Below are 26,537 nucleotides of genomic sequence, written 5' to 3' on the forward strand. Positions count from 1 at the left end.
GGGACAACAGCAAGTAGTAGGTAATTGAATCTTTGAGAGAAAACGAGATATCCCTGGGTGAGGGTAGAGTAAGTTGGTGTTGAGTAAGAAGATGAGATGTCTGGGCACTGAGCGATACAAACTGAACACCGAGCGATACAAATATTTAAGAGCTGGGCAAACAAAGAGGAGTCAACGAAAAACCTGAGAAGGAAGTGTGTGTGTGGCTCAGCAAAGAAATAAGGCAGCAAATTCAGAAGTCAGCAGCAAAGGGCTTTTCTAAAGGAGGAGGCCTATCTCCCTTGGTGATAGAGGGGAAAAAGCCAATGGAGAGGAATAGAGTGCAGACGTGGCTAAGCAAGGCATAAATGCTACAGCAAGGTCTTTCCAGAAACAGGGTAGCAGAGGACTGAAGACTCACCGAGGAGACTCTTCTTGCTTTAATAAGAGCAAGAATGATAGGAGATTGAGTGTAGAGAAAGGAGATGGGCTGTTGGTAGCAGAGGAAGCTCACACGGAGGCCCAAGACTTATTAGTGAAGTAGGAGTTGAGGTTTCTGCAGAGCATGCGCGTCAGGAGACAGAGCGTAAATTAGATGCAAGGAAAGGTTGTGCCTTAAATGCCTTAACGTTGCAAATTTCACCATTCCTGACAAATATTCACTTACAAGTTACCTACTTTGAAGTAGTATTTGTGGATGTTTGTGGATGTTTAAGTGGTTGCCTAACACACATCAGTAAATCTAAAACATCTTAGATTCGCAGGACTAGAAGGTGCATAAGATATGAGGCAGAAAAGTAATATTTTCCGATATTCCTCTAAGCAGAATAAGACTGGTTCACATAGTCTAAAAGATTAAATCTGGGGCGCCAGACTGTTAAGCGACCAGCTCTTGGTTTTGGCTCAGGTCATGATCTCAGGGTCCTGGGATTGAGCCCTGGCTCGCCTTGGGCTCTGCGCTCAGCAGGGAGTCTGCTTGAAGCTGTGTGTGTGTGTGTGTGTGTGTGTGTGTGTGTGTGTGTGTGTGTGTGACTTCTGAGTTTTTGCTACTTTTGTTACAATGGTAACAGTGAACTCCTTTGGACGACTATACCACCGGAATAAAGCAGAATAACTTCGATTCTCCCTAGAAAGAGGTCGATTTTTGCAAAAAGCCTGGCCTCCATGTTGAACATTCTCCCAATTTGTTTTCCTCAGGGTACGAGTGCAAATAATTCTCTGGTTCAAACCTTCTTCTCCTATGTATCTCAGGTGACCTGCTCATCCAAAGTTTTCCAGAGCTGCATGGATTTAAAACTGAAATCCCACTCCCTGGACCCCTTTAGTCCCAGGCAACAGCAATATTGGTCGCCCTAGATATATGCAGAGATTAATAACTAACGCTAGAGAACAAAACTATACTGGTATTTGTTGAGGTTGAATCAGAAGAATGTTTGGTATCAGAATTCAGCTCGATGAATATTGATCAGCATTTTTGGCCCTCATCTATTTTTTTGCAAAGCTGATTTTCGAAAGAGGAAAATGCCATCGAACCCTGATATCACATTGATAGGTTGCTGGGTGGGATCCCTCATAGGATGCCATTTGTCAGCAAGCAAAGGACTTCACACTATAAGACAGTAGTTGTCGATTCTAGCTGCATATAAAATCACTTGGGAAGGAGGACTTCAAAAAAATCCAGCTGCCCAGGCTGCACACAAGACCAATTAAATTAGAATCTCTTGGGGGTAGGACTCAGGCAGCAGTGCTTTTAAAGTACCTCCGACCGTCCCGATATACAGGCAGGGTGACATCGCTGGGGTAGCATGAAGCTTCCTTTTCCTGCACTGGGCACGTGGCTTGTGAGGAGACGGAGTTGTTAGCTGCTTATGTTGTATGACTGAAGGATCCTAAGGTCTCTGCTACCTCCCTCCCCATCAAATGTTACATTATCCAAAATGGTACTATTTTTTGAAGGATTTTATTTATTTATGAGAGAGAGCGAGAGCGCACAAGCAGAGGGGAGGGGCAGAGGGAGAGGGAGAGGGAGAAGCAGACTCCTCGCTGAACAGGGAGCCCGATGCCGGGCTCGATCTCAGGAGCCTGGGATCATGACCTGAGCTGACCCTAAGGCAGCTGCTTAACTGACTGAGCCACCCAGGCGCCCCTCAAATGGGACTATTGAAGATCAACTATCTTCCCCTGGAGATATAGTAGTAGAAGTAGGCAGGAGCAGAAAACAGTAACTATTAAGTTTTAGAAGGATTTTCTGTCCTCAGGAGGCCCTAACTCAGCTGTTTGGAAAGGCTCACCTCCCCTTATGTGTGTATCTGCCGTATTTAGGTCGCAGTCATGATTAACAGGTGAGACTTGGATACGAGGTCAGGCCACAAACGTAATCTAAAAGATCCAGCTGCTTTTCCAGAGGAATTGTATGGCCAATTATTCCCTGGTGGCCTCTTTGAGAGTATAGAACTAGGTTTGTATTCACCTCACATCCCACCTCTTCGGTAACGTTAGAGCACGTGGGTACTACAGTAAAAACGGACACAGCTCCCAAAAATTCAACCTTAGAAACAAACTGAGCTCAGAGTGACTTGTGTGGATCGTAAGATATCACAAGACAGTTTCCCACTCTCTGCCTCTCCGATTCAATAAGGTCTAAGGAGTGACTGGAGCTGGGGGTTCTGTGTAGCACGTTGCCGATGACAGCACTGGGATGGTCACTCTGCCTGATAAAGCCGTCCCCAGACTACCTTCCCCAAACGGTTGTCAAGGTGCCCGAAATCCTGCCGTGAGAAACACATTCCTTCAAGTATTGAAAACTGGTTCATATTAAAAAAGCTCTTATTAACCAAAAGAAGTTAATATCTTACGCTAGAAATTCCTAGCCAGAAAACAATATCCTAGCCTCATTTTCCAGATTTCTAAAATGGTTGCTTGCCCCAGCCAAGCCCCACTATTTTCCACTTTCTAGGTTCTCACTTCCCTTCCCCTGTCTCTCCTTCCCCTTCCCCTTTCCCTCTGTCTTTTTCTGTCTCTCACTCTCTCACACACACACTTACACACACACATGCACAAAACTGTTGGACACCCCCCCCATTTAAACCTTATCAGCCAAGACCTTGCCAGTGATGACTTGACAGCTAGCTGAGAGCAAGATGGGTCTTAGGGAGAAAGGGGGGCAGATACCATGAAAGCAAAACTATTTAGGGGATGAAACTGAATAATATTCACTGTATCCTGGGCCATTGACTTTTCCAATGGAAGAGTCAGGTTAGGAATGAAGGGTTACATGTACAAGTAAAGATCAGTCAGGCAGCCACGTATAACCTTTGGTTTCAAGAACAAATTCTTTTTGTTGAATTGCATGTGCGTGTGCGGGGGGAGTGGGTCACCTTAAATGTATGATGTCATTCAGCTGTTCCATACCTCTTTACCCGAGGGGCAATAATCAGATCTCAGGAATACCGTGGAGTTTTCTGGGCTATTAAAGAAAAATTCCGCTTTTATCATCTCTGAATGATAAAGCTCCACATTCCTAAAATAGTTAGCTTAAAGCAGCAAAAGCCTAAATCTTTCTCAAATTTAGAAGACAAATAAAATTGGAAACAAATACAGCGTCAGTTAGGCATTTTGATGGATTTGCTGCTGGGCAAGACATAACTCAGAAAGAGTTAAATAACAAAAGTTGGATTTTAAAATGTTTCACCCTAACAGGAATCTTCCTGATAATATTACAACAGGTAATGTCATAAAATATGGCGCATTCATCTTTGAAATAGAACAGAAGAAAAAAATACGGAGTCCGAGTGAATACTGATCCTTTTGGAATATCGGCAGTTGTAAGGAATGGCAAGTCATTGCACAAATGGTTTTGGTGCTGGAACAAGAAAGAGGGAGCAGACCAACTTCGTATCTAGCCCCATTTGGTTTCATTGGTTTTATCAGGAATGTTGGTCAGGAAGCATGCTGAGAGTGAGGATTTAGAGAAAAAATGTGCTGTGTCTATAGAGAGTAAAATGCTGAGTGGGTTTGATTCCAAATTCACCACAGGCCAGGAAAAAGAGTGTGCAAATCTCTGGCCTCTGTCTCTCACACATGGCCTAGGCTGCATTTGCTTTTCAAAGAACGGGGTCATTTTCTCAGCCCACACTTCTCATTAAGTTTCAAACACTTCCCTAGGATATGAAGCCTCCTCTTTCTCTTTCACCGTTCCTAGCAAAGCCGGCTTGTTCACACAATACTGAAAGGGGCCGCTCTTTGGTGTTCAGACAGGATGTTCCATTGATCTATCTTGCTGGGACAGCCCATAAGCATTCGTCTGTTGGTGTCTCATACAAACGTCAACTGTTTCTGCCCAGACTGAATGAAATGATTTCTATAAAAACTGTGTGATGTTTGCAGCATTCACTCAAGAAGAATTTACTGGATATTTAGTCTGTGCAATGCACCGGGCTAAGCCCTGGAACAGGAAGGGGGGAGGGGGAGGGGGAGATGCTACAGGAAATGTTGGAGAGATACAAAGACGAACAGGCGGTAGCTTCCGCCGTCAATAATAAGAGCTAATATTTATTCGATAGTTACTTTGTACCAGGCACTGTGCTAATGGCTTTACGTGGATTAGATAACTTTATATGTTACAAAACTACTATACTTTTTTTTATAGGTGGGTTGAGACTCAGAGAGTTAAGCCCAAAGTCACACAGCTAGTGATGGGCTCAAGGTTTGAGCCTGGTCTGTTTGAGTCCAAAGCCACTCTGCTCTAGTGCCTTCGAAGACTTAGTGTCTGGTTAGGGGAAGAAACACGCACAATGACCTCTCATAAATGGCACGATATGGGAAGAGCCACAAAAGATTAAGCAAGCTGCTATGCGACTACAGAGTCAGGAGCAATTAATTTCCGCTGAACTTAAGTGAAAAGTAGGATTTGGGTAGGTGGAAGTGAGGGAAAGAGTATTTCAGGTAAAGGAGTTAAGTCACAGAATGACAAGTACCATCTAACGGGAGTATTACATGGATCACAGAATAGAGGGTCACAGTTAAAAGGCTATAAAGATTGGCACCCCAGGGCGCCTGGGTGGCTCAGTCATTTACGTGTCCTACTCTTGATTTCAGCTCAGGTCGTGATCTCAGGGTCATGAGATCGAGCCCCATGTGGGGCTCTGTGCTCAGCAGGGAGTCTGCTTGAGATTCTCTCTCTCTCCTTCTCCTTCTGCCCCTCTTCCCCTCTCTCTAAATAAAATAAATCTTGAAAAAAAAAAAAAAAGATTGGCATCCCGTTGTCATGTAGCTTGAACACAAAGTCAAGAAGTCAGGATTTTATTCTTTCTGAAGTCAATAATGGTTTTGGCACAGACAAGTGAGATGATCAGATCTGTGGCTCGGAAAGAGAGTGTCGGTGGCACCTTCAATCATGGAAGGGGCATCAAATGGATTAGAGGCCAAAGACCCGTTGAGTGACTAGAGATATTGTGTAGGCATGGGCTGGGTGGGAGCCTGAACCAGGGTGTTTTCATGGGCAATGGGGTAGAGGCAGTTAACCTGAAACAGCTGGTAATCGGGGCAGCTGGTAACTGACCGTGAGTGAAAAGGACGATGTGGAGGGGATGCCAACATCTCTAGGCTGATTGACTCAGCAGTTTGTTGTGCCCCTAAGACAGGAGACGAAGAGCAGAGTAAGTTTGGAGGCGGGAGGTGACCACGAATTAGGTGATTCGTAGGAGGCCCCACAGCAGGCAGTTTTAGTCACACCTGAGGCTCAGGGAAAAGGCAAGAAGGTAGATGTAAGAGTCACCCTGGGAGAGGATATAGTCTCAACAGAAGTGAGACTACTCAGGGGGATATTGTTAAATATGAAAACGATTTCTGTTTCTGGCAATAGGATGAGTGTATGGAGAATACTCTCCCAATAAGGAATGCCTGCTTAGACCAGCCCCCGACATGGCCAGCACAATGTGGGGGAAAAGAGTGCTGAAGAGTCTGGATAAAATATGTTCCGTGTTGGGGCGCCTGGGTGGCTCAGTGGGTGAAGCATCTGCCTTCAGCTCAGCTGGTGATCCCAGGGTCCTGGGATCAAGCCCCATGTTGGGCTCCCGCTCAGCAGGGAGTCTCCTTCTCCCTCTCCTGCTCCCCAGCTCAAGCCCTCTCTCTCTCTCAAATAACTAAATAAAATCTTTAAAAATATATGTTCTGTGTTGTTTTTATTTATTTGTTTATTTAAGATTTTTAAAAAATGTATTCATTTGAGAGAGAGATAGGGAGCGAGTGAGAACACAAGCAGGGGCAAGGGAGAGGGAGAAGCAGACTCCCTGCTGAGCAGGGAGCCCAACACGGGACTCGATCCCAGGACCCCAGGATCATGACCTGAGCTGAGGGCAGACACTTAACCCACTGAGCCACCCAGGCGCCCCTCTGTATTGTTTTTAAAGTGAAGCTGAGCTAAAGTTAAGCAAAGGAAACAGAGACAACAACAGGGCCTGATTTTCTAGAAGTAATCAAGCTAGAATTTGTCTTGGGCCAAGGCTGCTTACCCCTGGTGGCCACAGTTGGTATTAAATGACCGTGTGGTAGGACCAGGGGCAGGGGATAAAGTGTGGGACCCAAGCAAGGTAGTTGGGCTGACTGGAGACCCTGCCATAAAGCTAAAATCTTCAGCGAGTGGCCTAGAAAATGCCCCCTCTCTACATAAAGATACTTAACAACCTAGGGATAGAGGCATGGGGTTTGAAGAAAAGTTCTTTCCTCTGAGAATTCTTAACCACATGCTCACACTCAAGCATTTTTGGGAGCAGAATACTATGTCTGTGTCTTCAAAACCACCAAACAGAAACATTAGTTTACAGTGGTCCTTGGTTGATAATGCCTCTGGGCACATTGCAGTAGTAAATGAAAATTTTCTCTGGAGGAGTTTTAACATGGCCTCAAAGAATTCCCACAGATAAAATTCCAAAGAGCATGAGCTCACAATGAAAAAAAATCATTAAACCTACAAAGAAGCAAGCCATTATGAGTAGGAGTCTGCAGAAACAGACTTGCCAAGATGGCAGATATAAAAATGACCAGATATTGAATATAAAATAAGAGCATTTGATATGCTAAATAAAAGAATTTTTAAATGATTAAGAAATAAACTACAAGACTCAGAAAAAAAACGTTTGAGAAAGTACAACATCCATTCATGATAAACACCCTCAATAAAGTAGGGTTAGAGGGAACATACCTCAACATAACAAAAGCCATCTATGAAAAGCCCACAGCTCACATCATCCTCAATGGGGAAAAACTGAGAGCTTTCCCCCCAACGTCAAGAACAAGACAGGGATGTCCATTCTCACCACTGTTATTTAACATAGTACTGGAAGTCCTACTCTCAGCAATCAGACAATGAAAAGAAAGAAAAGGCATCCAAATCAACAAGGAAGAAGTAAACCTTGCACTATTGACATGATGACTCTATATAGAAAACCCTGAAGACTCCACCAAGAAACTGCTAGAACTGATAAAAAAAAAATTTGCTGAAGTCACAGAATACAAACTCAACATACAGAAATCTATAGCATTTCTATATACCAATCAATAATGAAGCAACAGAAAGTGAAATTAAGAAAACAATTCCATTTACAATTACACCAAAAACAGTAAGATGCCTAGGAATAAAACCCAACCAAGGAGGTGAAAGACCTGTACTCTGAAAACTATAAAACACTGATGAAAGAAACTGAAGATGACACAAAGAAATGGAAACACATTTCATGCTCATGGATTGGAAGAACAGATATTGTGTAAATGTCTATACTACCCAAAGCAATCTACACATTTAATGCAATCCTTATCAAAATACCAACAGTATTTTTCACAGATATAGAAGAAACAATTCAAAAATTTGTATGTGAACCACAAAAGACCCCGAATAGTCAAAGCAATCTTGAAAAAGAAAAGCAAAGCTGGAGGCATCACAATTCTGGACTTCAATTATATTACAAAGCTATAGTGATCAAAACAGTATGGTACTGGCACAAAAATAGACACGTAGATCAACAGAACAGAGGAGAAAGCCCAGAAATGAATCCACAAGTATATGGTCAATTAATCTTTGACAAAGCAGGAAAGAATATCCAATGGGAAAAAGACAGTTTCTTCAACAAATGACAGAGTTGGGAAAACTGGACAGCAACATGCAAAAGAAAGAAATTGGGCCACTTTCTTTCACCATACACAAAAAGAAATTCAAAATAATGGATTAGAGACCTAAATGTGAGACCCAAAACCACAAAAATCCTAGAAGAGAACACAGGCAGTAACTAACTTCTTTGACATTGGCCATAGCAACTTTTTTCTAGATATGTCTCCTGAGGCAAGGGAAAGAAAAGCAAAAATGGACTATTGGGACTCCATCAAAATAAAAAGCTTCTACACAGCAAAGGAAGCAATCAACAAAACTAAAAGGCAACCTACAGACTAGAAAAAGATATTTTCATATGACATATCTGATAAAGGGTTAGTACCTAAAATACATAAAGAACTTAAAAACTTGACACCCACAACATGAATGATCCAATTAAAAAATGGGCATGGGGTGCCTGGATGGCTCAGTCAGTTGAGTGTCTGACTCTTGATTTTGGCTCAGGTCCTGGTCTCAGGGTCTTGGGATTGAGCCCCGTGTCAGGCTCTGTGCTCAGTGGAGAGTCTGCTTCTCTCCCTCGGCCCCTCCCCACACTCACGCTCTCCCTCTCTCTCTTAAATAAACAAATCATTTTTTTTAAAAATGGGCATAAGACCTGAACAGACATTTCTCCAAAGGAGACATAGAGATGGCCAACAGACACATGGAGAGATGCTCACCATCACTCATGATCAGGGAAATGCAAATCAGTACTACAATGAGATATGACCTCACACCAGTCAGAATGGCCCAGATCAGCAACACAAGAAACAACAGGTGTTGGCAAGGATGTGTAGAGAGGGGGAGCCTTGTGCCCTGTTGGTGGGAATGCAAACTGGTACAGCTACTCTGGAAAACAGTATGGAGATTCCTCAAGAAGTTAAAAATAGAACTACCCTATGATTCAGCAATTGCACTATTAGGTATTTACCCAAAGAATACAAGAACACTAATTCAAAGGAATACATGTACCCCTACGTTTATAGCAGCATTATTTTCAATAGCCAAGATATGGAAGCAGCCCAAGTGTGCATCAATTCATGAAACTGATGAATGGATAAAGAAGAGGTGGCATATATATATACAATAGAATACTATTCAGCCATAAAAAGGAATGAAATCTTGCATTTGCAAGGACATCGATACAATTAGAGTATAATGCCAAGCAAACAAGTCAGTCAGAGAAAGACAAATACCATATGATTTCACTCATGTGGAATTTAAGAAACAAAACAAACGAGCAAAGGGGAAAAAGAGAGAGAGAGAAATCAAGAAACAGGCTCAACTAGAGAGCACAAACTGATGGTCACCAGAGGGGAGGGGGGTGAGGGAGGGGGAAATAGGTGATGGGGAGTTAAGAGTGCACTTGTCGTGATGAGCACCGGGTGACGTACAGCATTGTTGACACCTGAAATTAATAGGATGCTATATGTTAACTAACTGGAATTAAAACTGTAAAAAAAGAAAACAATGATGAAAATTAAGTAACAGGTTTGAAAAAAATGAACTAAAGAGAACTCTGAGAAATAAAAAATATGATAATTTAAGTTGAAAATAGAACCTCCCTTGATGGATTAAACAGAGCCAAAGAGAATCTGTGGTTTGAAAAACAAGTCAGATGATACTACGTAGTCGAAAGCAAGAGGAGACAAAGGTATGAAAAAAAAAAGCCTGAGAGAGGTTAAGATGGCAAAATATCTGAAATACATCTTCATTAAGTTTAAGAAGGCAAGTGTAGAAAGAATGTTAAAGGAATGATCTATTCAAAGACATGATATGGTAATAACTTTTTGAGATTTAATAAAAATGAAACGAGAGGGGAAAAAAATCTCAGTGTCCTGAAGAACTCAAAGGGCTATTGGAAGGAAGAGGAATCAGCCAAGACAACTGAAAATGACTTATTAGGGAGGAGAAAGAAGAACAAAGAATCCAGTGTCAGGAAAGCAAAGAGGGAATATGTTTCAAGAAGCCCGTGGTCAATAATGCTAAATGTTGCAGACACGTGGAGTAAGGTGACAATCAGTAATCACTTACTGAGTTGTCTGCTGTACGTCGGACAACAGTGCGAAGTAGACACGGAGATGTATAATGCATAACCCTTGGACTTAAAATTAGGGAAGAAATGTAAATACAAGGTTACAATCCAATGTGACCGAGGCTGTAATAAACATGAGCAACAGAGGGAAGGAGGTTTCTTTTGTGTGATGATGATCTTTCTGACGAGCCCTCCTCAGCTGTTTATCTCAGGGTCACTTCTTAAGAATTTGGAATAAATATTTATCTTTCATCAAAATATCCCCTTAAACACATATGGTCAGCTCTTTCTTCCTATTTATCTACATCATTTTGTGGCATGTGATATTCAAGAACATTCTAATATCAGGTATGAGCATGAATAGGCAGACCTTCAGATAACCTTTCCGTACCTCAGAGGTTAGGTCAAAGAGTACAGGCTTGTTTCTCCTTTCTATTCTCCCTGCCCCCATCTCAGTTGGGGGTCTCACCACATTCACCTAGGCTTTTTATAATCTCCAGATTTCAGCTCTGATCCTGATATTCCCCACTCAAACCGTCACTCACTGTGGCTTTATAATGGAGAGAGTCAATAAATAAGAGTTGAAATGAAAGAATGTTCTCTATAAAATTAAACAGAAGCATATCCTCCATTGTCATGTGAATAATTCCATTTTCCCAATCAATGAAAGACTATATCATTTGAAGGCATACTTTATCTATGTAGTTGCTTCCCCAAAAATACTGTAGTCAATGGTTAAATGTGTGCATTTAAAGAGAAGTCTTTTTTTTTAAGATTTATTTATTTAGGGAGATAGAGAACATGCAAGCAGGTGGAGGGGCAGAGAGAATCCCAAGAAGACTCCATGCTGAGCGCAGAGTCTGACACGGGGCTCCATCTCACGACCCTGAAGTCATGACCTGAGCCGAAATCAAGAGTCAGATTCTTAACTGACTGAGCCACCCAGGCTCCCCAGAGAAGTTATATTTTCTTTTTTTTAAGATTTTATTTATTTATTTGAGAGAAAGAGCAAGACTGATCGCAGAGGGAGAGAGAGGGGGAGAAGCCGACTTGCTGCTGAGTGGAGAGCCCGATGCAGGGCTCCATCCCAGGACCCTGGGATCATGACCTGAGCAGAAGGCAGATGCTTAACTGCCTGAGGCACCCAGGCGCCCTGAGAAGTTATGCTTTTATTGCAAGTTTATATTTAACTCAGCAAGGATTTACTAAATGTCTACCATGTGTCTCTGTTATTTGTTGCAGAAAATACAAAGAAATATACAATACAAATAAGCTCATTAATACTTATCAGACAGAATTTTATATATATATGAATGTGAATATATATATTATTCATTCATATATATATATGAATATATATATATTCATTTCACAAAAGAAGTCCATATGTCCAGATAAAGTACTATAGGAATGAGTCAAAAAGTGGGAAATAGCACATCTAGATTGGGAGGGGATAAAATAAAGTCCTATAAAGTGGCTGTTGTTTGAACTGAGTCTTCACTGATGGGAAAGATTTGGTAGGTAGAGGGGCGCCTCAGTTGGTTAAGCATCTACCTTCAGCTCAGGTCATGATCCCGGGGTCCTGGGATCGAGTCCCGCGTCGGGCTCCCTGCTTGGCAGGGAGTCTGCTTCTCCCTCTACCCCTCACCTTGTTCATGTTCTCTCTCCCTCTCTCTCTCTCTCAAATAAATAAATCTTAAAAAAAAAAAAAGATTTGGTAGGCAGAGATTGAGGGGAAAGGATGGTAGGAAGGGAGACATTCCAGGTATGAGTACAGCGAGGGAGAAGAGAACAGAACCTGTCGAGGTGGGTTGGTTCAGAATTACAATAATCTGTGAGTTAAAAAAAAATTTTGATCACAGTGGCTGAAACACATGACGGTTTATTTGTCTCATGTAATGAGACGTCCAAAGGTAGGCGGTTGCCGGTGTTGGTTTAGCAGCTCAAGAATGTCAGGGCTGTTTGTAATTCTCTTGACTTTTCCCTCATGTTCCTAGGATGTCTGCTGGAACTTTAAGCATCACATTCAAATACCAGGCAGTGGGTGGAAGGGAGGGTCAAAAGCAAAGAGGGCTTCCTAGAAGCCCCTCCCCAAGACTTTTGCTTGTATCTCACTGTCCACCTCTGTTTGCAAGAGACTAGGAAGCAGAGATATTTTTAGCCGGGTTCATTATTACAATGAAGAGGCGGGGAAGAACAGATAGTGGGGAGGCAATTAGCAGTCTTGGCAACAAAACAAGAAGTCAAGCGTGGCTAGAGCATAAAGAGTGGAGATACCATTTCTTAAATATGAGCCAACTGATTTGGAAAGAAGGAACACACATTTCTTGTGCCTGGCATCTGTTGTTTTCCACTTACTCGCTTGGAATGAAATCAATGACAAGGGCGCAGGGCGCTATGGGAGCACAGAGGAGGAGCACCTTCAGTTGCTCAGGGAAGGCTGTACTGGGCTTGGTGGATGGATGTGGTCTAAGGCTGGTGGGTGAGGGCTATCTTGGGCAAAAGCCTAGAGGTAAGAAGAAGATGGAGAGTTCTGGGAAATGCAATCATTTCATGCTAGCTGGTGCAGAGTACAATATGGACACAGTGAGAAAGGAGGATGGAGAGATAGGTAGGAGGCAGATCATGAAAGCCTGTAGGCTATGGTAACGGGTTTGGGCTGTATCACTGGATTTATTTTTTAAAAAGCAACAAAAATGTTTTCCTGATTACTTATGGAATTTCTGCTGTCTTTTCTGATAAATTTCATAAGGGCATCTTTTCCTTACTGTCTTCCTAGAGCCTAGCACTGTGCCTGGGCCCTGAGGCCTACCCAATGAATCTACGTTTTTCATGGAATGGAATGTGAAAACCATTAGACCAACTGTCCAATGAAATCTTTGTCACTGCAACTCTCCTTTCAGTTGAGGTCCCATAAACCACACCTGTGTTGGTCCAGTTGCTTCAAGAAGCAGGCAAAAAGATAGGATTAAAAGCATAAGAAATTTGGGGTGCCTGGGTGGCTCAGTTGGTTGAGCAACTGAGTCTTGATTTTGGCAGAGTCTACTTGGGATTCTCTCCCTCTCCTTCTGCCCCTCCCCTCACTTATACTATCTCTCTCTCTCTCTAAATAAATAAGTAAATAAAATCTTTTAAATAAGCATGAGAAATTTATTAGGGGCAACCTCCGTGATAGAAAATGGAAGGCAGAGGAAGAGTCTGGGAGCACTACCAGTATGTACTGCAATGCAAAGCAGGTCTGACCTTGAGTGAAGGAGAGAGGGGGAAGGAAGGAAGGAAGGAAGGAAGGAAGGAAGGAAGGAAGGAAGGAAGGAAGGAAGGAAGGAAGGAGGGAAGGAAAGGGAGGGAAGGAAGGGAAGGAAGGGAAGGAAGGGAAGGAAGGAAGGTTGGTCAGAGGGAAGTGTTTTAGCCATCATGGCGTCTTTGAGACAAAGTTGACAGTCAAAGGAGCCCAGTGTCTCCCAAGAACAGGCCTGTCTAGTATCCCTGCTGTGCCCATTCCCTGCCCAGGAGCAGCCGTAGGCAGTGTGGCCTCAATGCAAATGCAGTGATGATTTCAGAGCACAGCAGCAGGTTGGTCCCTCTCCCAGCAGTGAGAGATCTGAGAAGCACATTCTTATGGCTGCCGCGCCTGCCTGGCCCGGTATTCTCAGCAAGGCTTCCGTCCTGCTTTGTGTCTTCCCCATATTCTAGTTACCATCTAGAATACAGGTAGTATACGGTAGTATACCCATATATTGTTTTTACCTCCGTCCGTGTCTTCATGTCCTACTTTACACTCTCCCTCCACAAACTCAGCCATAGATTTCTTCTGGGACCGAAGTCTCCTTTGTTCTCCAGGTCCTTTTATGAATTAGGAATCTGAACCCTGAACCAGAGCCCTCATGGCTAGCTCCTCGAGTCCCAAGGGGCAACCCCACGTGTCCACCTGCTTGTCAGCTGCCCTCACCATAGGACACAATTCTATCTTATTAGATACACATCACCCTGGCTTTCTGGAACCCCAGTAGTCAGATATAGAGGTAGCGCTGTCCATCCGTGCGGTTCTGGTGCTGTGTACCTGTCCAGCCATTACCCTCATGCTCTAGAGGGAACACAGGAGATTTTGTAACTTAACACAAGAAATAAGTGGCAAGGCTGGGGTTTCAACCAGGACTGCTGATTTTAAACTGTACGTTCTCCACCGCTCTCCGACACTGCCTTTCCTTCGCAAAACGGGCCACATTGTGTTATGAGCGTCTGTGGACTTGGCCATCCATGCCCTCCCTTGAGATGAGAGTTTCCTGAGGGTGGGGCCAAGGCGCTGGTATTCTAAGACGCATTTAAGAAGTGTTTCTGGGGGGAAAAAGTGTCTCTGGAGTAAAAGAATAAAGGAAGGATTGAATGAACAAAATGAAAGTTTCACAGCCAAGCTGAGGTCACTCTAGTCTGGCCCCCGGTTCAGCAGCTTCTGGTGGCTTTGCAGGCCTACCAGGTTCTGATCCTGTGAATCCGTCTGTATCCACACGCAACCACTTGATGACATCAGAGCTGCCAGGACATCATTGACTCCAACACCCGAGCTGCTTGCTGCCCTGATAAAGAACTTGCATAGCCGAAGCTCTGGAAATGCGAGAAATAGGACGCTTTCTGCCCAATAAGGAAGAAAAAGCCAAACAAGGGGAATTCTAAGAGATGTTTCATCTGGGTGAGTTGGGGGTTGCACAAGGGGCCGGCGTGGTCATACCGCCTGGAGGCAGCTCCCAGTGTCTCCAGACAGAAAAGGAAATGACAACAGCTTTTGACGAGAATAGAAGGACAAATAAAGATCTTATTGAAAAGCAGGTAAATTGGCTGGGCTTGGGAAGCCTGCAATGACTCAGAGCTGGCAAGGGGCCCGTCTGGCAGCCCACCTCTCCCTCACAGCCGAGCTCAATGGATTCCATGTTGCTCCCTTACCCCGGACCCTTGTGTGCAGCACGGGCTCGGGACCAAGCCTGCACATGAAGAGCCTCTTTGTTCTGCAACTTTCTCCTCTACGTAGGCCACGTGGCCCTGGAAAGCAGGGATGACCTGACGGCAAAAGAAGGCTTTGGTTCTGTGTATCTTTAAAGTTCGTGAAAACCCAACAGAAATCAATGCAGCACCCTTTCCCTCTGCACATTACGGCTTCCCCAACATAAATAAACCATCCTGGGAAGGAATCTTTGAGATATTGATGAAGCTCAGAGGGAGAGAGAAAAAAAAATATCACCTAGAACCTTCTGTGCCTACTTCTCATTCGGATAACAGGTATGAAGTTACAGCAGAGACTTAGCAGTAAAGGACATGGTTTCTGTACTCTTATTTTAATACAGGTTGTATGTACTTAGGGTAGGTGACCTGATGTGTTGGCACTCATATAGAGTGAAAGGATTACTATGGTCAAGCTAATTAAGGGAACATGGTTTCTGCGTCTGATAGCTCTGCGATCAGAATAACAGCTTTGTCACCTACTGTGGAACTCTGGGCAAGCCACTTCCTCTCTCCAGGTCCTCGGTCCCCTCATGTCTAAAAAGGGGTTGGGCCAGATACTGAGATCTTATATGTTAAGTGCCTCACAGTATCCTGACACACAGTAAGCATCTGGTAAGTTTTTGCTAGAAGAATTGATGCACTATTACAGAGCATTCTAGTCCTACGTGAGGCATGGCGGCCGTGCGCAGGATGGACTCCTAGCGGGCTGCAGGGGCGACGAGGCTTTCTCCCATCTGTATTCTGCACAACCCTGAGGAGAACTGGTTAGTCAGTCAGTGTGCACTATGGGGCAGCGTGGACGGGAGGGAGAGGCGGAAACCGGTAGAAAAGAAATATCAGGTGCTGTATGTTCTCAGAGAAGCTTTTAAAGGCTGAGCGCTGCCATGCAAAACATTCTTATTTCTTATTTCTTGGGACCAATTGCCTGATTCTTTGCCATTACTTCCATTTGTGTTGCTACCAGAGCCTGTCTTTCCCAGACACGCTCCCCATCTGGAAAACAGCAGCAGATATCTTGTGTATTGCAAAATTTTTCTACTTCAGTGGCAAGAACTTCATAGGGTGTAAATTCTCTTAGGACTGGCAATTATAGGTTCAGAAAACTAGACAAAAGAAAAACTGGCTATAATAAGATCTACTATTTATTGATTGCTTACTATGTGCTAGGCTCCCGCTCAATTCTTTACATGTATTATTTCATTCAATCTTCACGTTCTCGTCACTTTCCAGATGAGAACAGTTAGGCTCAGAGAGGGAACTTCTCTAAGGACATCACATGGCTAGGAAGTGGAGCCAAGGTTCACATTCACGGAGGTCTGACGTCAACCTCATGCTCTCGTCTAAAAAGTCTTTGTTATTATTGCAATGTTGAGACATAAACAAAAGTAGATACGGTGGTATCATGAATCCCATGTGTCCATTGCCCAGCCTCAACAATTAGCAACTCATGGACAACCTTGTTTCATCCATACCCCATCCAGCCACCATCCAACACACAGACACACACACATACACACACACACACACAGAATTTCATATTTTCATTTGTAAATATTTCAATATATGTCTTCAAAAGAATTAGACTCTCTTAAAATACGTAACAACACCTATAATGATTTCTTAGTCTCATCAAATGTCCAGTCTGTGTTCGTATTTCCCCAATTGTCTAATTTTTTCTTTTTTTTCCACAGCAGTTTCATGATTCAAACAAGGTCTAGCTCATATAATAGCATTTGGTTAATATGTCTCTGAAGTCTCTTTTCATCTCTAGAATTCTTTTTTTTTTCCTTGCCACTTGTAAAAAGAAATTGAAAGCCTGTGCTCTTAACCACATAATACGGCATCTTATTTCCATTTTAAAAGTTATGCCTTGGGAGGGGATGCCCTCCTCCCAAACATATTTCTTGTATTGAAGTATGACTCCCTATTTTCCTGTGGAATAATAGGAGGTAATCAAACATTAAAAGTGGGCCTTAGAAATGTTTCAGTGTTCATTGGAAACCTTGAACAATCAAAAAAACCACTCTGTTTTGTAGGTGTTTATTACATGACATGGCTTGAGGGCAGAAAAAACAGCTCTTGAAAAATAACTCCTCTCCCACCTCCCACACCTGGTGTCTTTAAGTATCACAAGTAACCCTCACCAGTCACTTTCAAAAGTCAGGCTCTGACAGCTTAGATAGGCAGGTAGCATACAAGGAAGAGAGGAAAAGCCTGAGCTCTAGCCCGCAGATGACCCTGAAGTGTAGCGAATTGAAGCTGACTGCATGGGAGGGGCGGGGAAACAGGAGGACCCAGACACCTATTCAGGGAGCAGGGCACCCACTGCAGGGAAAAAGACAGGTGATAGGGATCAACTTCAAAGTTTTGCTGTTGGCCCATCTTGATTATAAATCTGAATGATAGCAAAAATATTTTAGGGGGCACCTGGGTGGCTCAGTCTGTTAAGCGTCTGACTCTTGATTTATGGCTCAGGTCCTGTTCTCAGGGTGCTGGGATCGAGTCCGACTCTAAGCTCAGCGCAGAGTCTGCTTCTCTCCCTCTCTCTCCCTGCTTGCACGCTATCGAATAAAAATAAATAAATAAATATTTCAGAAGTGGCGTGCTGCATTAGAGAGGCTGACTTTCTCATCAGGGGCTAAATGGAGACACGCAGGGGGGGATGCAGGCAGACAATGGAGAACCGCCTATTTGTACTCTAGGGAGCCAGCGCTCCTGCTGGGGGTGCCGGGTCCCCTCTAGCTGATGTGAGCCACCTCCGGTCACCTGGGTGCATATGGGTGGGAGCCTGCATGAGGGAGCTGGCTGGCACCGGGGCAGCCCGACCCCAGCCACTTCCCCCGTGCTGGTGCCATCTGGACAACGCCTGGAAGGCCTCAAGGCAGCAGCACTTTAACAACCAGCACGGAAGTATCTCACGCTTTGAATGACTGCTCTTGCCTCCAGGCTGAGCCTTAAGCCCCGTGGTAGGCAACCTGTCTGTTTTTCTGGGAAAAAAAGTGGGCAGTGCCGCATTCTGCGACATCTCTTAAGTCTTGGCTGAACCGCTACCCTGGGCAAGTTATTTAACTTCTTTCAGACTCATTTTCCTTCTTGGTAAAGTGGGGAGAAAACTCACTCTGTCTACCTCACAGGGCTTGTTGGGCGAAACAGAAATGCGCAGGTACAAGTAGTGTATAACCAATCACGCCTTAGGTCTGCAGGGCGGTGTTAATATCATTCCTAATTTATTTTTTAATTTTATTTAAATTCAGTTAATTAACATATAGTGTAGTATTAGTTGCAGAGGTAGAGTTTAGTGATTCATCAGTTGCATAGAACACCCAGTTCCCATTCCATCACGTGCCCTCCTTAATGCCCATCACCCAGTTACCCCATCCCCCTCTCCCCTCCAGCAGCCCTCAGTTTGTTTTCTAGAGTTAAGAGTCTCTTCTGGTTTGTCTCCCTCTCTGATTTCCTCTTACTTTTCCTTCCCTTCCCCTATGATCCTCTGTTTTGTTTCTTAGATTCCACATGAGTGAAATCATATAATTGTCTTTCTCTGACTGACCTATTTCGCTTAGCATAATACCGTCTAGTTCCATCCACGTCATTGCAAATGGCAAGATATCATTCTTTCTGATGGCCGAGTAATATTCCATTGTGTATGTACCACATTTTCTTTATCCATTTATCTGTCGATGGACATCTGGGCTCTGTCCATAGTTTGGCTATTGTGGACATTGCTGCTATAAACATTGGGGTGCAGGTGCCCCTTTGAATCACTATGTTTGTATTCTTTGGGTAAATAGCTAGTAGTGCGATTGCTGGGTCGTAGGGTAGTTCTATTTTTAACTTCTTGAAGAACCTCCACACTGTTTTCCAGAGTGGCTGCACCAGCTTGCATTCCCACCAACACTGTTAGAGGGTTCCCCTTTCTCTGAATCCTTGCCAACATTTGGCATTTCCTGACTTGTTAAGATTTTTATTTTTATTACTAAGGCCCCAGTGTAACATGGCAATGACCGCACAAGGCAAGCCGATGAGCTTTTAGTTTCCTTTTCCTGGGACAAAACATCATAGCAATGAAATCACCCCAGGAGCATTTCGGAGCAAACCTGAGGTTCATAGGACAACTGGCCCCAGCAGTAAACAAAAGCACGCCACGGGCAAAGGCATTTCCTTTGAAAAGCCTAAGCCCGTCCCACAGTCTCGACTCTCGCTCGGTCGCTTGTGATTTCCCACTTCAGTGCCCTGGACTTGAACAGTGTGGCTGAACTTTTCCATTCTGACTGGAGCTTCCTCGGGCCAGAGACAAAGGCAAGCCAGTTCTGAGCCGGAGTTTCAAATAAACACATCACGGGACAGCTGCAAACGGCAGAGCAAATGGGGCAGCTACTGGACTAACCCGACTCACCACGGCCCTCTCCCCGAACGCCCTAGAGGCCGAGAGTGAGGCAGCCTCTTCCTTTCCGGAACACAGTGCCTGGTGAACAACTGGCAGGAGGAAGCTCTGTGACTCCCTTTGAACGCCTGCTTTTCCCTGCTCAGCCACAGAGGAGGGAGGAGAGGAAGTCTTTAAAAAGCTAAAGCAACGTGGCTCTCATTGTTTTTGACAAGGCTGTCACACAGAAGGGCAATTTTTCAAAGCGAACACCGAGACTTACATTCTTCCTATAAACAAGACCCATTCCCCAACCATTCTCGTTAAAGAACTGGAAGAGACATCAGAGATTTTTAACGGGGGGGGGGGGGATCACTGCTGTGGGACTGACAGACGCATTAACAACAGCTCCCAATTCCCTTCCTTGTCTGCACAATTTCCTCGGGTTCCCAGGGGAAGGGGAGCTTGAGGTATCAAGAGAAGGCCCAGCTGTGGAAATGGAGTTAGTCAGGACTCCATAGGCTGTAATTAGTTTTTTAGCCCTACTTAACTAGAGTAAACAAAAAAAAATGTCAAGTCCATAGGAGACACAGAGAGCCTCCTGTCTTTAAAGCTGTTGAAATGAAGGGATAAAGACATTGGCACCGTACTGGCTTGGTCAGATAGAGTCTCATGGTTTTTAAGGCTGGGAGGGGTGCAAGGGATGTTGTCCAACCTCCCCCTTTCAAAGGGAAGGCAAGGGGCACTGACTTGCCTAGGTTGACACAGTGAGTGAATGGCTGAACCCTTGCTCAAGTAAACCACACCATCCTGGGGGTAAGGTGAGCAATAGACTGTCAACGTCCACACACCTTCTTCTTCCCCTAAGCAGGCTCTCAGATTCCTCACCACTCACGCATCCTCCTCCTACCACTGTCCAGTCTCCTCTTCATGGCTCCCATTCCAGCTCTCCTAGTCTTTCCACTGCCGTATCCACTGTCAGGTCTTCAAAGAAGAAAGGGGTCTTTTGCCCACTGGTGTTACAGGTGTTCTATTACGTTCTCCAAAGCTGTGTGATTCTTCCAGTTTAGAGCTCCCTCAGGCATGGAACCTGTGAGAACTTTCCTGAGGCTGGGCCAAAGAGGAAGGGTTGACAAACTACAACTCGTGGGCCAAGTCTGGCCTGCTGTCTGTTTTTGTATGGCACATGATCTAAAAATGTTTTCTTTTTTGAGGTGAAAACACAGGACATAAAATTTACCATCCTAACCATTTTTAAGTGTACGGCTCAGTAGTACTAAGTATATTTACACTGTTGTGCTACCGATCTCCAGAACTTTTTCATCTTGAAAAACTAAACTCCATACCCATTAAACAACAACTCTCCATTTCCCCTTTCCCTCAGCTCCTGGTAACCACCATTCTACTTTCTATTTGTACGAATTGACTATTTTACATACCTGATAGAGAAGGACTCATAAACTGTCTTTTTGTGACTCACTGATTTCAATTAGCATAATGTCTTCAAGGTTCATCCATGTTGTAGCATGTGACAAGATTCCCTGCCTTTCAAAGGCTGAATTATATTCCATTAGCAGGGACTGTGGGCCGCCAGGGTCAGTGAAGATCTCAAGATGGCTGGGTGAAAACTTGTTCTAAAAGCTATTGACTGGGAAGCTTTTGGGGAGATCATAAGGTCCAAAACAAGAAGGCCATTGCTAGCTCCCTGAAATCCTAGAATGAACCCCTCACCTCCACGTTGGCTACTCTCCCTGAGAATCCACCTGCTACTGACTGGGCTTACTACAAGGCCAACATGGCAAAGGCTGGCTCGGTAGAGCACTTTGAGAAGAAGTTCAATGCCCTGAAGTTTCCTGTGCCACAGGATAAATTATACTGTTCGGGTGGATGCCGAAGAAAAAATGTGAAAGTTGTGCTGAGTTTTTGTCCCTCTCAAAGGCCAGGATTGAGGAATGTGAAAAAGAGCTGGAGAAGATGAAGAACATAATTCCATTATGATCACACGACCATTGAGCACCTGAAGGAAGTCTTCCCAGAAACCAAATTAGACAAGAGAAGTATCCCTATTGGCTTCACAAGCCAATCAAAAATTTATAAACTTGAGTTGGGGAGAAAGCACTGGTCCTCATATTATAAATGCTGGACACTCAAAATAATTATACGGTAAAAAAAAAAAAATTCCATTTTAGGTGTATACCACATGTTAATTATCCTTTCATCCACCCATGGATGTTTAGGTTGTTCCCACCGCTTGGCTATTATGAATAATGCTACGAACATGGCTGTGCAGCTGTCTCTTCAAGACTCTGCTTTCCATTCTTTCAGGGATATATCCAAAAGAGGGATTGCTGGGTCATATGGTTGTTCTATTTTGAAATTTTGGAGGAACCACGTACTGTATTCCAGAGTGGTTGTACCATTTAAGTGTCTCATCAACCGTGCACAAGGGCTCCAGTTTCTCCACATTCTTGTCAACCTTTGTCATTTTCTAGTTTTTCTTTTATGGTAGTATCCGGAGAGGTAGGAGATGACATCTCACTGTGGCTTTGATTTGCATTTATCTAACGGTTAGTGATGTTATGCATCTTTCTATATGCTTGTTGGCCATTTGTACATCATCTTTGAAGAAATGTCTGCTCAAGAGCTTTGACCATTTTTTAAATCAGGTTATGTTGTTTTTGCTGTTGTTTTGTTGTTAGAGTTCTTTACCTATCCCGGATGTTAACCCCTTAGCAGATATGGTGATTTAGAAATGTTTTCCCCCATTTCATAGGCTGCCTTTTTGCTGTTGATTGTGCCCTTTGATGGACAGAAATTTTTTAGTTTGATGTAGTCCCATTTGTCCATTTTTTCCTTTGTTGCCTGAGCTTTTGGTGTCATAGCCAAGAAATCATTGTCAACTCCAACGTCATATAGCTTTCCCCCTATGTTTTCTTCTAGTTACATTTTTAATGTTTTTAAGTGGGGAAAAAGATAAAAACAAGAAAAATATTTCCTGACATGTGAAAAACATATGGATTCAAATTTCAATGCCCATAAATAAAGTTTTATTAGAATACACCCAAATACATTCATTTATACAGCATCTATGGTTGCTTTTGGGTTGTAACTGCAGAGCTGAGTAGTTGCAACAGAGACCAAATGTGGTTCTCTCATCTCTTCGTACTACTGCTTAGTGTGCTATAAATCGCAGCAACACATTTATAACTCTACAGCATTTAAAGTGTCATGTGTATCTCCATACTGCACCTCTTTCTTTAATTACCAGTGCATACCCAGTAGTCAAAACAAGATAAGTAAAGTGGATTTTGATTGTCGTACTTTTAAGGCACACCAGAGTGGGGACTACTTACTTATCCGATTAGACGGTGTATTAGCTCAAGCTGCCGTAACAAAACACCATAGGCCGGGCGGCTTCAACAACAGAAATTAATTTCTCACAGTTCTGAAGGCTGGAAAGTCCAAGATCAAGGTAGGGGCAGGGCCCGTCTCTGGTGTGAGCTCTCTACTTGAGTTGTAGAAGGCCTTTCCTCTGTGTGTACATGTGGGGGGAGAGAGAGCTCTCGCTCTCCTTATAAGGCCATCTTAGAATCCTATAGAATTAGGGGCGCCTGGGTGGCACAGCGGTTAGGCGTCTGCCTTCGGCTCAGGGCGTGATCCCAGCGTTACGGGATCGAGCCCCACATCAGGCTCCTCTGCTCTGAGCCTGCTTCTTCCTCTCCCACTCCCCCTGCTTGTGTTCCTTCTCTCGCTGGTTGTCTCTATCTCTGTCGAATAAATAAATAAAATCTTTAAAAAAAAAAGAATCCTATAGAATTAGGACCTCGCCTTTATGACCTTATTTAACCTTAAGTGCCTCCTAAAAGCCCTATGTCCAAACACGATCACGTTAGGGGTTAGAGCGTCAACATATGAATTCGGGAGCAACATGATACAGTCCACAGCAGATAGCAAAATACTCTAACATGCACTGACACAATATCTGTGTTAAAAGAATACCACATATGTCAGCATTACCAGACTGAGCACTCATCACAATATTCCCAACCCACAGGAAAGGAATGGTCAGAAAAATTGGAACATTTAAAATGGAATATCTCATCACAGCAGAATTTCTTCACAAAACGAAACAATAAAAATGAGCCTGTCACCAAAGGAAGTTTCCAAGTGGCTCATTTCTTAGCCAAGTAAAGAAAACCATTTACTGATGGTGGGTTAATTAAACCCTGTTTGATTGCGGCCGTTAAAGAAATGTGTCCAGAGAAAATAAATTTGTTTCAAGCTATTAGCCTTTTGGTGAGAACAGTTGTTTGAAGAGTTGAGGGTCGTGAGAGCAACATCAGTAGTCAATTAAAAACAAGCAAATGATTGTGAGCGCTTTTGCTTGGGTCCGGATGAGCTGACAGATGTTATCAATGCTGCTTAGTTGTTTATTTGAGGAGGCAGTGCTAAGTTGGAAGTGACTGAAGAATTAGCCTTTATGAATGGTCTGTGCGGAACAGCTACGGGAGAGAGTGTTTTCAACGTTGAGAACACGCTCGTTCAGTACAACTTGAAGTAGAAATATGCGAAGATGTGTTACAACGGATGGTGAAAATCTGTGTGGAACACAAAAAGGCCTAGACGAACAACTTCACAGAACGTGTGAAAACAGAGGCTGTTTACAGTCTATGGTTATTCGCCGTATTATTCAACAGCAGGTGTTTCACAGAAAATAATTGAGCCCATCGTGTGTTATTGAACCACTAGCACGCTCTCTTGGACTTAGCCACTGACGGTTCTGGGAGGTTTTATCCAAGAATAGAAACTGAGGCACGCCTGGGTGGCTCAGTCGGTTAAACGGCTGCCTTCGGCTCAGGTCATGATCCTTAGGGTCCTGGAATCGAGCCCTGCATCGGGCTCCTTGTTCAGTGGGGTGTCTGCTTCTCCCTCTCCCCTCTGCCGCTCCCCTTGCTTGTGCTCTCTGGCTCATTCTCTCCTCTCACTCAAATAAATAAAATCTTAAAAAAAAAAAAAACTGAATATCCTGATTTGCCGGCTGCCGCTGAAGTTTGATGGCTTAGCAGTGCTAAAGTTTTATTGAGATTTTTTTGAGCTCCAAAAAATTCGAGACTGGATTTTTTTCTGAATGAGAACATCTGCCCTTAATCGCTATTATTGAACACTACATGTGTGGAAATTTGTTCTCTTTTGTTATATAAACACCTACATGATGTCCTCAATTTGACCTCTTGGTACCCAAAGCTCTCATCACTTACTATCTGGCCATTTACAGAAAAAGCTTGCCGACCCCTCCATGGGCGTCTGAGTGATAGCCACCCGGGTTTTACTGGAAAACAGTCCTGCAATGGAAACCAATGTCTGCGACAAGGCTCCTCAACCCTACTCTACTTTGGGGTTCCCGGGTCATTCTTAGCACTACTCGCTACATTCCCTAAGGTGGGAGAAATGAATACCCCCATTCCCCTGTTTGAGGGTCTTGCTGTCTGTGGCACAGGAACCTACGGTCAGCCAAAAAGTCATCTTCGGTTTTATTCCCAAGAGGCCTGGTAGGTACTATTTGACTAGGATTCCTGGTTATCGACACCGATTCAGATTTTCTGAGGCTACATCTGTGGCTCAGGGGTCCTCGCTAGAGAAACAGAGCCCAAGCTTCCTGTCACACAACCAGAGACCTTGCTACTACCTGCTGCTACTGTCACCTTTTTATTCCTATATCAAGTTACATGATATAAAGAATCCCCATAAAAAATGTCACCCAGTAATGAACTGGAATAGGCAAGGGTCTAGAGAGCTGTTAGACTGCAGCCTCCAGTCACCCCGCTCTTTGTTTGTAAGAGCGGTAATTTAGAAATTGCTGACGTGCTGAGTTACTAAATACTCTGGGGGAGTATAAACTTACTAATTCAGCAGTATCTAATTCAGTAACGATGCTACTCTAAGACCACTTTGGCGAAAGTGAGTTTTTGTGGACCTAAAAGGGCAAATAATTTGTTTTTAAAGGCATAAGACGCTTGGCATGACTGAAACATCGGGTATGTACGTAGCAAATTGCTTTACATCCTTTCTGCTCATGGAAGGTCTACATGTCCTTATTCTAGTATCTGTATTCATGGCGAAAAGACAGAGATCTATGCTACAAGATGGATATTACAACAAAGATGAAGCTTAGAAGTAATCTGTGACCAGGAAACGAAAGGCAGAGAATTAGTCTCCAGGGTGCATATTATTGTTGTTGAAGAAAACCAAAAAAAAAAACTTCCCAAACAAAAATCCACGGATATCTTTTTCTTTGTTCGCAAAACATAGACTCACTGGTTGAGAATTTATGGCTTAGTACTTGTAGGGATAGTTGTTTATTTTTATTAGCCTTCTATAGTGGTCATTAAACTGACCCCGGTCAGTCATTTTCAAATTATCCAAGCTTTTTGAAAAATCGTTTCACTCCCCAGCCCAACCCCCACAACCCTTCCCAAGAGAACACCTGTTTCATTAAGAGATGTTTTATTTTTGTCTTCTTCCTTTGGACTCCCCCTGTTTTAATTACTAATGGCCCTCCAACATCCATGTTGACTTCTAGATAACGTGAGTTTATTTTCCCGAAAATTTAAGCGAAGCCAAATATATGAGGGACATGCCAACCTGTTGTTACTGAGATGTGAGTGCACTCTTTTAGCTTGTTTATATAGCGTCCTTAGTGGGGGGGGAAGATCCAAATTCCTCAGGCAATGGTTAATCTGATAACATTCTGAGTCACTGAGGGATCGATAGCCTATCTGATCCATAAATACATTTAGAAGCAAAGACCTAGTCAATGATAAACTGAGGCATATTAAGAATTTTAGGAGTTTTGGGACACCTGGGTGGCTCAGTTGGTCAAGCTTCTGCCTTTGGCTCAGGTCATGATGATCGAGTCCCATGTCAGGCTCCCTCCTCAGCGAGGAGCCTGCATCCTCCCCTCTGCCTGCCACTCCCCCTGCTTGTGCTAGCTCTCAATCTCTCTTTCTCTGACAAATAAAGTC

General features: G+C 43.6%; 1 pseudogene; it reads left to right on the forward strand.

The window, feature by feature from the left end:
* Nucleotides 1-21,099: 21,099 nt before the first annotated feature.
* Nucleotides 21,100-21,612, forward strand: LOC123794541 (ATP synthase peripheral stalk subunit d, mitochondrial pseudogene; annotated as a pseudogene).
* The last annotated feature ends 4,925 nt before the right edge of the window (nt 21,613-26,537 follow it).

Source organism: Ursus americanus, chromosome X (assembly GCF_024610735.1).
Source record: "Ursus americanus isolate L20-20 chromosome X, mUrsAme1.1.p, whole genome shotgun sequence".
NCBI classification, from domain to species: domain Eukaryota; kingdom Metazoa; phylum Chordata; class Mammalia; order Carnivora; family Ursidae; genus Ursus; species Ursus americanus.